Here is a 13739-nt window from a genome sequence, read left to right on the forward strand (position 1 = left end):
CTCGCTATAAGTGGTGAGTAGACCAAAAGATGGCTCGACCAATCTTACACCCGGTTTAGAAGTGGTGGCTCTGTTAAGACGTGTCGAGTTACAATCTTTTCTGGCTACATCAACATAGGAAGGGCCACCTAAAACTCTTGAATTTAATTCAAAAAATTTGAATTAATTGCTTTTAAAGGAAGCTTTGAGAGGTGGAAAAACCCTATGATTGATCACTTATACCAGGCTCCATCTGATCACTTATCACTTCTGGCCACGTTTCGTCACCGGCCAAACCTTATACCAGGCTCCATCTGAAAGAATTTCGAGAGCACGAGGCAAGCTCTCCGACTTCAGCCCTGCAACTCTGATCTTCACAGCACGCAAGTTTCTCAAGTTCAACTCCAGAAGAACACCCCCTAAGGCTCTAATGATTCTTCCTAAGGCCTGTTCATTCCAGATATTGAAAGGGAGTCCTAAGAGTTTCATCTAGAAGTTGCAGTCCTTTAGCACAACTTTGTTAAATAACGAAACCCATTTTATATTTGTATCAATCCTCCATATACTTGGACTGTATTGAAACTCAGTTTTTCATCACTTGTATCGAGGATGGCTTTAAATCGGGTGCCTTCTCGTGTTCTTAGATATATAGCACCCCGTTCAGCCTTCTTTTTCCTGAGGGGGAGGTATTCCATATTCCTCTCAAGGTTTTTGGTTGTGTTTGCTTTTTCCATGTTCTTGGTCCTTACCGCTCGAAACTTGATCCAAGGCAAAGAAGCGTGCATTTCTCGGGTATGCAGAAAACCAAAAGGGATATTGTTGCTATGACCCAGTCTCTAAAAGTTGGTATTTATTATGGATGTCACCTTTTTTAGTCCACACCTTTCTTCCAGAGGGGTTCTTCTCAGGGGGAGTGTTTTGGGGAAGGAAGTGAGCAATCTATTCCTCTTTCAGTTCCAATCCCTGTTGTCTACTCTTTTATCTGACCCGCCTGTGTCCACTCCTGCATTCAACCCTCCTATGTCACCTACTTTACCACCTCCCTTGTGTCATGTTTCTCAGTGCTTTTCACGACAACGCCTTTGACTTCACAAGGAGGTTGATTCCATAGCAGGAAAACCCACATAACTTCCGGAGACTCCAAATTCGGTTGACACTGACCCAGGTTTGCCTCTTGCTTCCTCTGATGTTTTAGTTCCTATTGATTCCACTAACCCCATTATAGATGACCACCTTTTTCCTATTTCCAGGAGATCAGGTGATTCCTTAAAATGGACTTACAAGCATTGTCACACCAATGTTCATTGAAAGGAAGGGAAAGTTATTTTAAAATGCAGCTATAATAAATCAAGGACTGCAATCTAGCAAGCAATTATTGGGGTCATGACAGAAAAAAATAAAAGAAAATACAGGGGGCATCAGACTGCAAGGCTAGCTCTACCTGGGTAATCCATTTTTGGTTGCAGCCTTGCAGGGTTTGAGATTGTACTATTATCATTTGAAAACATAAAAACATGTGTATATTTTCCTTTTCCTCCTCCAACCCATTCCACTCATCAACCCCTCCCTCAAAGGAAAAGAAAAAAGGTGTTTTCCCTTGCATCAGATAAGTTGTAGCTACTCCCATGTCCAGATGCACCTTGCATGCATTGAAATTAATCATAAACCCCAAAACAACATCAACAAATGAGGTTGTGTTAACTGAGAAACATAGATTCGCAGAAGAAGCCCCTTGTCAAAAACAATTGTGATCTCTACATGGGAAAGTTCAGTGCAACCAGTTTGGCGGGCGAGAGGATTGAGAGATCGATGACTGATTCGCCAGTGTGCCTCAAGTTCACAGTCTGAAAAAGGGCAGCCACTAGTTTCTGAAAAGGATTCATCCCATCCAAGCCTTGTGAATTCCATTTCAGAGAGCAAAAGAGTGTAAACTGAACCAGTATGAACTCGAAAACAGTAACAACCAAAAGACAAGAATGCAAACTAGGAAGCAAGTGAAAGTATTTCATCTCTCTTGTATTCATCAGCATGTACTTGAACTCGGGCTTCTTAATAAACCACCCCAAAACCCATATCAGAAATCTCAAGCAAGATGGGTATAATCTGTTCCCAAGAAGAACCTGAGGAATAAGAAGTAGGAGTCCAGAGTTCTTGCTGAAGACAATCAAGTTCTTATTTGTAGGAACAAAACCACAACTTGCAAACGTAGAGACAGTAGTGAAGACAGAGAATGTGGGGATCTGAAGACCCTTGTTCCTGAATACATCTCTTGCACTTGTAACAAGGCTCACATATAGTGCAACCAATGCAGATCCCCCTATATGAACCACTAGAAGATAACCCAGAATTACAAAAACCAGATATCTTATTGATTTATATCTCAAATCTTCTTCATTAGTACTCAAGATTGATCCGACTGTAGACACAAGGTCGACACTACTGGGTTTCCTGGATTCAGTTTCAGACAAAGTTACCATCCCCAACTCTATCTGATCCACGGGATTCATGGGACTCATGGACTCACTATTTGTAGAACAGACTCTGCTATGGTTTCATCTGTGTTCCAGATGGTTCACATCATCAGAATCTTCTCTTCTTCGTTGCATAAACAAGTTCCTTGCTCCATATACTTCAATTGTTTTGAGAAAGATGCCAACTGCTCCTCTGTGAGCTTTATTGAACAAACCAGTAGGGGAAGGAGATAAATAACCCCATTTCTACGTTAAATAAAAAATAGGATATCTGTCTATATCCATAAATGTGCACAATATATAGCAAAATATTGCAGCAACAATAGCAATGTGTTGTTTAATAATAAAGATGATTTCATTATTTCTCTCATTATGTACATGATAGCTCCAATCTGTAACCAATATTCAGCAATAGTATAATTCATGATCTATACTCACATTTACTGCAGCTCTAGCATTATTATCAAGATCAACCTTGCTCTCACCACTGAACACAATGAGAAAAATAAGTTAATTTTAATGCAAAACTATGACATAAAGAACTCAAGATTCTGAGACTTTTTTCATTGCACACAAGACTTCCATATAATAAGAATTTTTAATTTATCTATTTAACACTCTAACTAAATAGCTACTGTGCTTTTTGAGTGCATTTGAACCTCTCTCCAGTAGCTAAATCACCCTTGTTGCTGGAATTAGGTTTATCAGTGCCGGATGATTCATCAGACCCACCATCTCCTGAACGTGCAAAATGTGCCAAAACAGGTGCCAAGTTAGCCATAGAACAAAGTTTAGTGACAGTGCCTAGTGACTATCTGGTTTGAGGGCAACTAACCGAAAAAGCACATGTTTATAGCTTTGGTGTGCTGGTTCTTGAGATTGCATGTGGTAGAAAGAACAGTGTCTTCACACAAGACACTGGTTCTGTTCTACAAATAGTAAGATTCTTTGCCCTGTTGTGCTACATATTAAGAAGTGATTGATGAGTTTGATTTCAACTGTTAAGCATAGATGTGTAAAGCATTCATTCCATTTGATAATGACATTCATTTTGTCCACAGGTTTGGAATAATTTTAAGTCAAATACACTGCCAGAATCTGTAGACAAATGCCTGAATGATGAATTTTCAGTGAAAGAAGCATCCAAATGCCCTCCAAATTGGGATTCTATGCACACAGACTTCAGTTTCCTTAAGGCCATCCATGTCTGATGTTGTTCAAATGCTAACTAATGAAGGTTTCCCTATTCCTTTGCCAGTGCAACCTCCCTTTCTGAATGCAAGTGTAATGGGTGCACCCATGTCTATTGGCATGGGGAATTACACCCAAGTGTAATGAATGCAAATGCTAGCTACATTCTCAGGACCGATTGGCATGGGGAATTAATTCACTGAAGGCTGAACTTTTGGTCCGAGGAAGAATCAGCAGGCCACAAGATATTAGCTGCTCTTGGTTTTGATAATGAAAAAGCTAAAGAGTTGGCCCAGTCTGTAAGTTCTAACTGAAGCTGGGACTTGATTCCATACTTGGAACAGCTGTCATAGGTTGTAGGTGCCTCCATGTCTGATTTCCTCAGTACAATCTACTCCAGGCTAGGATTGTAGTTGCACTATACAACTTTTTTAAATAAGTTAAGTTGTATTCAATAATCAAAAACAGGGGGAAGGATGTACAAAAAATGGCCATGGAAACGCACACAAGCCCAAACTAAAACATGGACATTGTATTTGCACTATACAGAGAGTCCCTCCCCAACCCAGATTTAGCTAAGCCATCAGAAACCTGATTTAGCTCCCTTGGAATCCATCTGAAACCACAGTTAATAAGAGATGAGATCTCTAGAAGAATGTGAGAGAGATTCCAGGGGCCTATACCCAGATTCTTGACCCAACTTATAGCAATCCTGAATCTCCTGCCACTACTAGAGATCTAAATTGAAGTTTAGCAATCCTAAGCCCCTCTAGGAGGGCACGCATCTCATCTCCAGCAGCATTTGAAACTGAAGTAGGACCACTGTAAGCCCAAAGAAGGTCCTTGGGCAATGTGGAATTGCAGAATACAATGAGAAGCCCAAAGAAGGCTTCTCAAAAAAATTTATTATAATTGTTTTTTGCTTCTAAATAATAATAAATCACGTGCTTTGATGAAACTGTTTTCCTATTCTTGGAATGAATTTGATTAGTGAAATCTGATGTAAGGAAAATATATTTTTAATCATCTTTCTTACTTCTGTGGTACCAGATACCAGATAAGTCTGATTAATGATACATATACATCTCTCTCTCTCTCTCTCTCTCTCTAAAGTAACATCAAGAAATTTTTTAGCAAAATAAAATGCAATAAACTATCCAAATTAGGGTAGCCAAAAGCGATAAAGTAAAACAACATTTTGCTGATTACAGTACAGCAGAAGTGATAATCACTCAGGAGATCTCAGACAGAAAAAGGTCAGTCAGCCCTTTTAATTAGTCTTCTAACTAGAATACTAATTTAGAGGTCAAGTGCATTTGCCCATTGTTTTTTTTCTGGCTGCCCCATTTACCAAATGATACCCCAAATAAGAACAAGTACCGAAGAGATTTTCTTTTAGACAGTCAACAGGAGTAATCTGTATTAGACCTTTTAAAACTTGCTATCCAAAAATTGAAATAGTAAGAACAAGTACATAACAACTTATAGTTGACAACTAACGCATTCTCTGTTACATTAAAACCATTGAAGAGAAATGTTGCCAAACTAGTGAATAAGAAGATGTCATGGCATGGAATTCATGTCTTCGATTACCCAAATAAAAGAGAAAAGAATTCATCCTTCAGTTTTGAAAACAATTACATCTACACAGAGAGAACACACAGAGTTTCAAGTATTGACAAATCTGAGCAATAATAATCCACGTAAGAGTAAACTTATCCATATATGCATTATTGCCTGCGGGACCTTTGGGCTTTGGTGCCATCCAGTGAGAAGTTCCAACACAAACATCAAGGGGAGGTTTTCCAACATGAGCAATACAGCATGTATGTAAGGACGACCTAAGTGGAACTGCTCTGTCAAAACTACATAGCTTGACAATTGGAGTGTCATCAAATCTCTTACCATCCAAATTAATCAAGATGTTTTCACTTTCATGAATAATGTGCTTAGAATGCAGTTTTGACGAGGCAGATGCAATATCCCTAACAATAAATAATGCTAACTCCACCAGAGCATGTTTTGAACCAATTTTTGATAGCTTCTAATTTGGCAACTCTTTTCTAGAAGATATGTTACAAGATCTAATGGTTACAAGAGAGGGTGAGATTTTGTAAATAGATCTTGGAAGAACAAAGACTGCTTGGTTGAAATATTTTACATAGATCTTACAAAACATCATAAAAGCTAGAACACTATTTGGTAATGTGAAATGTTTTGTGTGTGGGCCAACAAACCTTTCATTTAACACATGGGACCCACATACCATGGACATGTATGTGGGGCCCACATACATTTTATAAGGTGGACCCCATATGCCATTGGTGGACATGCATGTGGGTCCATGTGTGGACAAGTATGTGGGGCCCACATACATTTTTCAAGGTGGGCCCTACATACAATTAGTAGACATGTATGTGGGGTCCATGTGTGGACATGTATGTGGGACCCACATACATTTTATAAGGTGGACCCTACATGCCATTGGTCGACAAGCATGTGGGTCCATGTGTGGGCATGCATGTGGTGCCCACATACATTTTTCAAGGTGGGCCCCACATACCATTGGTGGATTTGTATGTAAAGTCCATGTGTGGACATGTATGTGGGGCCTACATACATTTTGCAAGGTGGGCCCCACATACCATTGGTGGACATGCATGTAGGTTCCATGTGTGGACATATATGTGGGGCCCATATACATTTTACAAGGTGGGCCCTACATGCCATTGGTGGATATGCATGTGGGTACGTGTAGACATGTATGTGGGCCCCACATTTTACAATGTGGGTCCCACATAATACCTAATGTGGGCCCTACATACAATTTCTAAGGCAGACCCCACATACCATTGGTAGGTTCCACTTACACATTCAAATAGTTTTTGTGGAAAGAAAATCCATTTTCTCTCAAGCATGTACATCATACCACACATTCAAAGAAGATAGGGCGCTAAAAGACCGTAAAAGCTTCATTTGAAGCTTCCTAAAAAAGCCCAAATTTGAGCTTTTGGCATCTTTTATGGGCTGGAGTTTTTCCGAATAGATCTTTCTATTGCCAAATGGGAAAGCCCATAATTCAGGCTTCCAGGCTTCTAAACAGCCCGAAGCCCATGCAAAAAGACTTGCCAAACGCAGCCTCTATTTCACAAAGAGAGTCACAGACTGGATGATAAGAGAAACAAGAAATAAAAACAATAATATAAAACTTAAAAACAAAATTGCCTTTAAGGTACAATCTTTTACATACTCCATCACAATGTTAGACTGGAACATCCAATGCTCTTTATCACCATTTTATAGAGAAACCCACTTTGAAGAGATTTGATGCCCATAAATTTCCACAATATAGGGATTTTTTTTTTAACCTTAACATTCTAGCTTCATCCAAACAAACATGCTCACAATTCCTTATCCCCCACATTCTTCTAAAGTGCACACCTAGATCATTGAATACCAGGAGATGTACTTTGGAGAAGATTAAATCATTTGAAATTGTAAATGCACATACTACAAAAAAAGAGCGTAATACAATATATATGATCACCAAAAGAGACAATAAATCATACAAACATAATAGAGAATGAAATAATTTCACACAAGCAGCTAGTTTGTAATGACAATCAACAAAATCAAGCTTCTACTTAAATAAATTAAACCAGTAAATAGTTATTTTCTGATTTAAAAAGGTTGAAAAGAAAAAGAGAAAGAAGGGTCACAAATAGAAGAGGAAAAGGAGAGAGGAAGAGGAGGAGTAGGAAAGGGTTCGGCAGAATTATTGTTTCTAGTTGCCCACTAAGATGTATTTATATTGTAATCTATTACAATGATTAATTACCATAATACCCTTAAAAAATAAAAGAAAGACAAATAATGCCCAACCGACCCAATTATTCTAAATAAAAAATAAAATAAATAGCAAGTATAAAATGTGGGATTGGAACCCCACAAACACTAACGGCTTATCAATTATCTCTACACTCCCCCTTAAGTTGGGAGTAGATATTTGTCATACCCAACTTGCGTAAATTTATCTCCAACCTGAATTTTGTGACCGCTTTAGTAAAGAGATCAACTAGCTGCATGTCTGGGGTAATATAAGGAAGACACACTTCTTGAGATGCAACACACTCTCGGATAAAATGTTTGTCCACCTCGGTATGTTTAGTCCTGTCATGCTGTATTGGGTTATGGGCAATGTTAATTGCTGATTGATTATCACAATACAACATCAAAGGTTTCTCATAGTCAATTCCAAGTTCATCCAACAAAGATTTCAGTCATAACACTTCTACAATACCATTGGCCATAGACCTATATTCAGCTTCAGCACTAGAACGAGCAACAACATTTTGTTTATTGATTCTCCAAGAAACAAGGTTCCCCCCACAAATGCACAATACCCCAAGGTAGGTCTTCTATCATCAATAAATCCAACCCAATCAACATTTGTATATACCTCTATCTTCATTGTGTCCACTGTTCTTGAAAAGTATGATTCTCCTAGAGCATTTCTTCAAATAATCAAGTATCCTTTCCACCGTAAGAAGGTGAGTGGTCCTAGGAGAATGCATGTACTGACTGCCAACATTGACAGCATATGAAATGTTTGATCGTGTTAGGTAGAGACAAAGAAGTGTCCCAACCAACCTTTGACACATAGCCCTGTCATCAAGAGGTTCTTCACCTTCTGCACTTATTTTATGGTTCAACTCAATGGGTGTGTCACCAGGCTTTACTTCTAACTTTCTAGTTTCTTCCAATAAGTTAAGGACATACTTTCTTTGAGAGATGAAGATGCCATGCTTAGATCGAGCCACCTTAATTCCCAGGAAATAACATAGTTCTCCCAAGTCCTTTACTTCAAATTCTTTGTGAAGATTCTACTTAAGAGCATTTATCTCATTAATATCACTTCAAGTCACCACAATATCATCCGCATAGACAACAAGTATGGTCAAAGAGAAGTCTGTCTTCTTAAAGAAGAGTGTAATTTGATTGAACCTGCATGTAGTCGAACTTTTTCTAATGCCAATATAAACCTATCAAACCAAGCTCTCGAAGATTGTTTCAACCTATACAAAGCCTTCTTTAGTCGACAAACTTTCTTTCTTGCTTCTATATTGTAAAAACCGGGAGGTAACTCCATGTACACCTCCTCCTACAAATCTTTGTTTAAAAAAGCATTCTTGATGTCCATTTGAAAAAGTGGTCAAGAGAAGTTTGCAGCCATAGATAGTAGGACCCTAATTGTGTTCATCTTTGCAATTGGTGCAAAGATCTTCATATAGTCTATGCCATAAGTTTGTGTGAAGCCCTTTGCAACCAATCTGGCATTGTATCTCTTTACAAAGCCATCAACATTATATTTCACTATAAACACCCATCTGCATCTAACAAGTTTCTTCCTCTCAAACTAGTCAACTAGTTCCCAAGTGTTGTTCTTAATAAGTGCATCCATCTCTATTTGTATTGCTTCCTTCCATTCAAGTATCAGAAGAGCCTCTTGCACTATTATGGGTATAGGAATGGTAGAAATAGATGCCAGAAATGATCTATAGGATTCTGAAAGACGACCATAAGAGAGAAACTGGGAGATACAATGAGCAGTGGATGAAGTACAACAATGCTTTCCTTTACGAATTGCAATTGGGAGATCAAGATCATCTGAAGGAAGGGACTGATGCTCAACAGTGTTAGGTGAAGTATCTAAAACAGTGGGCTCAACAATGGGTGTAATGCTTGGATCTGAAACTGTAGGAGGTGTTGAAATCAGCCTAGACTACTGTGAATGAGAATCAACCTGCCTCCACCACTATTTGTAATACACTCTTAACTCCTTGCACTTTTGACAACCTTCTTCACGGCACTCCCCCTCAATAACTGGGATAGGTAATGGAACTTCTTGGGTTGAAATCCCTTCCTCACGACTCTCTTCCTGAGGAGAGGCCCTATGATAGTAGGGCATATCCTCAAGAAAGGCGACATCCTTGGACACATAACGCCTTCCCGAAATAGGATCATAACAACAATACCCCTTTTGATTTTATGCATACCCAAGGAAAATACATTTAGCAGCTTTGGGATCAAATTTGGAGCAATGAGGTCCCAAGATTTGAACAAAGCAAGTAGACCCAAAGGTCTTAGGGGAATAGTGAATAAGTTCTTATTTGGATATAGAAGGTTGAATGGTGTTTTCATGTCCAAAACCTATGAGGGAATTCGGTTAATAAGGTAAACAACAGTACGGATTGCATTCCCCCAGAAGCGTATAGGAACATTTGAGTTGAGCATAATGCTTCTGGCTACTTCCAAAATATGTCTGTTTTTTCTCTAGCAACCCCATTCTGCTAAGGTGTACAAGGACAAGTGCTCTGATGAATAACTCCAGGTCTAGAAGATATGATGCTAGGGGTTTTGCAAAATACTCATTGGCATTATCAGATCTAAGAATTTTGATCTTGATTTCAGATTGGGTCAATACCATCTGATGGAAAGCTTAGGTCAATGAAGGAACTTCATCTCGAGAGTGCATAAGGTAAATCCACGAGAAACGAGTATAATCATCAACAAATAACAAGAAGTATTTGTACCCCCCCTGGCAGGAGTACGATATGGCCCCCAAACATCAGTATATGCAATTTCAAAGGGAATATTGCTTCTTTTATTGCTCAAAGAATAAGTTGACCTACAATGTTTTGCAATTTTGCAGTTTTCACACCTCAAACTAGACACTTGGACTGACTTAAACAAACTTGAAAACAGACTCTTCAAAGCCAAAAGACAAATGACCTAATCTTTTATGCCAAAGCATAATCTAACCCAAGGACTGAGAAACAAACAATCTCCCAACTTTATTTTCCCTCCCCTATGGATGCTCAAGCAGGTAGACTCCATTCGTTTCATGGCCAATCCCGATCACCTTCCTCGTTTCTAGATCCTGAAAAACACAATGATCGGGAAAAAAGTCACTGAACAATTTTGATTCTTAATAATACTACTAACTGAAAGCAAGTTAGCACTAAGCTTAGAGACATGCAAAATTGAGGACAAGGAAATTACATCCGATAGTCTGATGTCTCCCTTGCTAGAAATAGGAACAAGAGAGCCATAGGCAATAGACACTTTGTCTTTGCTTGAAAATAAACAGTAGGTGATAAACAAGGTGGATAAACTAGTCATATGGTCAGAAGCACATGAATCTACTACCCAAAAGGGTCTAGTGTTACTTGGGGCTGAAGTGTGATATGTTGTAGCTCTTGTACCTGAGGAAGCAAAAGCTGAAGTAGGAATGGCAGGAGTAACAATTGAAGACTGAGATGATCACCCGAAAATACCAGCTTCATTCTCTAATTGTGTCAAGGCAGCCTGGTCGGCAGCTAAGGCATCTAGAGATGTGGTTCTTGTATTGGAAGATGATGCATTGTTGGTGTTGACTGCCATATTAGCACTTCCTTTCTTATTTTTGAATCTAGCTAGAACAAGATGGGGATGCAACTTCCAACAAGTATCCCTAGTATGGTTGGGCTTCTTACAATGATCACAAAACATCTCCCTTTTATCTTCCTTCTTTATTTCCTTTTCCTGATCTTTCCCAGATTTCTATTTTATTGCTATTAGGGCTGATTCCATGGGTTGAACTTGTAACATCACTTTTCTTCTACTCTCCTCACTATGCACTAGTGAATAAGCCTGAGACAAGGTCACACTATCCCTGGTAAGAAGTTGTTGTCTTACTATGTCAAATTCTGAATTTAGACGTGCTAGGAATTCAAAAATTTTGTTTGTTTCAACAAACTTGCTATAGGTAGTTGCATCTCTCTGACTTTTCCATTCAATGGTTTCCAAATGGTCAATTTCATGCCACAGATTTCAAAGTAGCAAAGTAAACGAAGACTGGTCCCCCTGCTTGAGTTTTTCACTTCATAATTCAGTTCATAAGCCCTAGCAATATTAAGAGGTTGGGAGTAAGTCTCTTTCATATTATCCCATATTTTCTTAGCCGTTTTGGCCCATAAATAATTTTGGCTAATGTAGGGCTGCATTGAATTACACAGTCATGTCATCACCAAATAGTTCTCTTGAACCCATTTGGCAAGTGATGTGTCTTTGTTTGCTGGTTCTTTATATCCCTCGTTACATAGCCTAATTTACCTTTACCCCCAATAGCCATCATGACTGATTGTGCCCACTCCAAGTAATTTGTTCCATCGAACCTAACAGTTCTAATTTGAAAAGAACATTCAGTCATACTTCCAACCCCTAAAAAACCTTCCCTGGAGTCTTGAATTCATTTCCAACTTTTTCCATTTTAAAGAGGATGTTAACAGTCACTACTTTGATTAAAAAAAAAAAACTCTTTTATAAAAAAGTCTTTGCTGAATTAGAAAACATAGCTGGGAATCTTCACAGTCAAGAAAAATTACCCAGAAATCAATTTTAGATTATTGGTAACTCCTAAGAAACACTCCTCAATCGACAAGAACACATAGAAATCAAAAAATCAGATTATTGTAGCTACTCAAGAACCAGTCATAGTCACAAAAAATGTGGGAACAATAGTTGACTGTGGGATTTCATGGAAAACTCAGAGAAACTAGCAGATATATCAAAAAATTTCTGAATTAAGGTCGATCTCTATCAGAAAACTAACATCAATAATTGATTTAAATCAGAACTGTCAAAACCTATCAAAACTACTCCTTTTAAGGTCGATCTTTGTCAAGAAACCCTAAAGAAATGGAAAATGAGACATAATTCTATTAACCACTACTTCTAGAAGGTTAAAAATTGTTCCCTTTAAGGTTGACCTCAATAAAGATGAGTTCTTTCTCAGAAAGAATTTGATCGCCACCTTTAACCTTCAGATTAAGTCCTAATCTTTGACTTACCTGACTTCTCTGACTCTTCCTGGTCATCGAGCACTCTCCAAAGGTCGTATAACCCCTTGGGCACAATTCAAATCTCTAGTGATCCTCCAAGAATCAGGCAAAGATGCAATACTTCAGATTCAATAGCTTCTCATGTTGTCGACTGGGCTAGGCTCACATTAGAGCCCTAAATTGCTCTAGTTTTGGCTCTGATGCCAACTTGAATAAAGTTGTTTTTTGATTTAAAAAGGTAGAAAGAAAAAGAGAAAGAAGGGTCACGAATAGAAGAAGAAAGGGAGAGAGGAAGAGAAGGAGTGGGAAAGAAAGGGTTCGGAAGAATTATTGTTTCTATCTGCCCATTAAGATGTATTTATATTGTAATCCATTACAATGACTAATTACCATAATACCCTTGCTTAAAACAAATAAAAGAAAGACAAACAAGGCCTAGTCGGCCCAATTATTCTAAATAAAAAATAAAATAAATAGCAGGTATAAAATGTGGGGTTGGAATCCCACAAACACTAACAGCTTATCAACTATCTCTACATAGTAGAGAATGAAATAATTTCACACAAGCAACTAGTTTGTAATGACAATCAACAAAATCAAGCTTCTCATTATAATGGATATGGAACTAAACAAAATGTAATGGAAAAGCAGGATTTATGCAGCCAACCCTGTGAATCGCAAGGTTAGTTGCAAAAATGGGGACACCTATGAATTGTAGGAAAAAAAATAGGAGCAGATCCATCAATGTATGAATATTTTGCAGACATGAACTATACTCACTGATTGCCTTGATCTGGTGTGAAAAACCGTCAATGGTAGCAGTGAAGAAGTAGATCGACCCCAAATAGAGTAGGAGCAGATTTGCAAAAGATAAAACCAGTCGGTTAGTAAAAAAAAAAGAAGGAAGAATGAGGAAGAGGAGGAGAGGAAGAAGAAGATTCAATCAGTGGGCGGTTGATTTTGAAGAAGAAGGAGGAGGAAGAGGAGGAGGAGGATAATGGTTCAGTAGTGGTCTTACCTCACCAGAGGTTGGTTTGGCTGGCTCTTTGTTTGGCGATGGAAGATGGCGATGGAGTTCTCCCAATCTCTTCGACTGGATTGAAAATGAGGAGGATAATGGTTCATTAGTGGTCTTACCTCCCTGGAGGTTGGTTTAGTTGGCTCTCTATTCGACGATGGAGTTCTCCCAATTTGTTTGGCTCTCCCAATCTTTTCG

The 13739-nt window shown here is 38.5% G+C and overlaps 1 pseudogene; it reads right to left on the reverse strand.

The window, feature by feature from the left end:
* Positions 1–1733: 1733 nt before the first annotated feature.
* LOC148845028 (sodium transporter HKT1 pseudogene) lies at positions 1734–2495 on the reverse strand (annotated as a pseudogene).
* Between the last annotated feature and the right edge of the window lie 11244 nt (positions 2496–13739).

Source organism: Nelumbo lutea, chromosome 7 (assembly GCF_056320005.1).
Source record: "Nelumbo lutea isolate HS-2025 chromosome 7, American lotus-T2T, whole genome shotgun sequence".
Lineage (NCBI taxonomy): Eukaryota > Viridiplantae > Streptophyta > Magnoliopsida > Proteales > Nelumbonaceae > Nelumbo > Nelumbo lutea.